Here is a 2,649-nt window from a genome sequence, read left to right as displayed (position 1 = left end):
AGCGCCACTTGGCGCGCTCTCAGCCCGCCCGCCACGTATCGCGCTCTGGGCGCTCCCTCCGAATTTTTTTATTTTTCCGCACGCGTTTTCGGCTTTTTAAACGGTTTTTTTGATGTTTCGGTTTTCCACCGGTTTTCCTTAACTTCTGGACCAAGTTTTTTTTTGAAAAAATTGTTTTTTGCGAGGAATAACACGTTTTATTTTTTAAAAATTTCGCAAGAGTCACGGTTTTGCTTCCGCAAGAGGCACGGTTTTGTTTTTGCGAGAGTCATGGTGCCTCTCGAAAACGAAAAAAACATGTTTTCTGTTTTTTTTTCTTTCACGAGAGACACGGTTTTGCTTCTGCGAGAGGCACGGTCGTGCTTCTCAGAAACGAAAAAAAAACATGTTTTCTGTTTTTTTCCTTTCGATAGAGGCACGGTTTTGCTTCTGCGGGAGGCACGGTAGTGCTTTCGCGAAAGCCACGGTCGTGCCTCTCGGAAAAACGCGTTTTCTGTTTTTTTCCTTTCGCGAAAGGCACGATTTTGCTTCCACGAGAGGCATGGTTGTGCTTTTGCGAGAGGCACGGCCGTGCCTCCTCGGAAACGAAAAAAATGTGTTTTCTTTTCTTTTTTTCCTTCCGTGAGAGGCACGATTTTGCTTCCATGAGAGAGAGGCACGGTTGTGATTTCGCGAGAGGCACGAGCATGCCTCTTTCGAAAAGGGAAAAAACCCGTACTCCCGGTTCGGTTTTTTTGTTTGTTTTTTCATGAAAAAAAGTTTGTCAAAACTTATTAACATGAGATCTAGTTTTGAAGATCTCGACGCGAGGAATCAAACGGTGAAAACGGCTCGAGATTTGGAAGCACTGTTTAAAAGATAAAACATTTAGAATAAACAGATCTATAAAAAAAGAAAAAAATTCAGGTTGCAACAAATGGCGCATGCGACCTGCAAAGGTGGGAGTGATTTTTGCAACGAGTACTTCTTAATTAGTGATTTCGCTGGTTGCCGCAACGGGTGCTCACTACAGACGGCACCCTGGAGCCGGCCTACGAACATGCAACAGGGCATTGTATTTATAGCTTAAAAAATATGGTTTTAATGTGGAATCAAACTCACACCCCTTAACTCACTTACATAGTTGGCTAGCCACTAGAGCTACTGGGCACGTGTGAAATATTTCAGCGTGACATATTATAAGAACAAAAAATTGCAGCCACGCTATTTATTGCACGTACATTGCCACATGGATTTTTGAATTATTTGAAAACATTAAAGAAAATTATGATTTCTTTTGAATAACATGTGAACAAATTTTGAAAGCCCCCAGATAAAAAGAAACTCGATTTAGAAATAAGTTTATGTATTCAAAAAAGTTCACGAATCCAAAAAAGTAAATGAATCCAAGAATTTCAACAAAATTGGAAAAGGTCCACCGATTTTCAAAAAACGTTCATCAATTTTAGAAAAAGTTCAAAAAATCTGAGAAAGTTCATCAATTTTTGAAAAAAAAATCATCGATTGTCAAAAATTTCATGAATCTTTAAAAAGTTTACAAAATTTGGGGAAAAAGTTTATTAATTTTTAAAAGAATTCAGCAATTTTCGAAAAAAGTTCATCTATTTTCAAAAAGATTTGTAAATTCTTAAAAAGTTCGTCGATGTTAGGAAAAAGTTCATAAATTTGAAAAAAATTCATCAATTTTGAAAAAAACTTATCAATTTTAAAAAAAACTCATGAATATTGAAAAAAAGTTCACGGATTCAAGGAAAAAATAAAAATAAAAATAAAAGAAAAAGATAGAAGAAAAAGGGAGAAAGTAATCACAATAGGCGTTGCGTCCCATGTGGTTGATGTAGTGTATGCGCGATCTAACACCATCGTTTCTTGCAGTTTAAAACAAGGAATGGAAAGACTAAACGAGTCAGCCTGCTCGGGGGTGGTGTGCGCCCGATTGCCGCAACAATAGAAACAAGCGCTTAAGGCCTCGTACAATGCTAGGTGCTTAGAGAAATAAACCGGATTTTTCTGAAGCACCAACGCCTATTTCTATAGGAGAGGCATCTACCCAGTCCAAATAAACATCAGTGCTTAAAAAAAACTCTGATTTATTTCTCTAAGCACCTCCTCTAAGCATTTTGCATTGTACAAAGCCTAAGGCACCCTTTAGGAAATACCGAAGCTAACAGGCCCCTCTGTGGGCAGGTTTGCTCAATCGCTAGTGTCACAGCGCGCGAGAGCTATGTCTCGCATTAAGCGAGACAAAAGATGGTCTCGCTGAGCTATTGGGTCGGGCCATCACCGTACTTCTTTTAAAAAGAAAAAAAGGAGAAAAAAGTGCATGCAGGGGATCGATCCCAGTACCTCAAGAAAGAAGAATGTCCCTGCTTGTCACTCAGCCCACCTGACGTTTATGCCTAGTAGTAAGGGGCTTCCTTCTTAGGCCTTGTACAATGCAAGGTGCTTAGGAAAGATGCTTAGAGAAATAAACCAGATTTTTTTTAAGTACTGGTGTTTATTTGTACAGGATAGACGCTTAGCTAAGCGTCTCTCCTGTAGAAATAGGCACCGCTGCTTCACAAAAACTCGGTTAATTTTTCTAAACACCTCCCTAAGCATCTTTCATTGTACAAGGCCTTAAGGAGCCGGTTTCCCCAGTTTTTTTCT

Source organism: Triticum aestivum, chromosome 7B (assembly GCF_018294505.1).
Source record: "Triticum aestivum cultivar Chinese Spring chromosome 7B, IWGSC CS RefSeq v2.1, whole genome shotgun sequence".
In the NCBI taxonomy this organism is placed as follows: Eukaryota; Viridiplantae; Streptophyta; class Magnoliopsida; order Poales; family Poaceae; genus Triticum; species Triticum aestivum.
Note: the sequence above shows the minus strand (reverse complement) of the source record.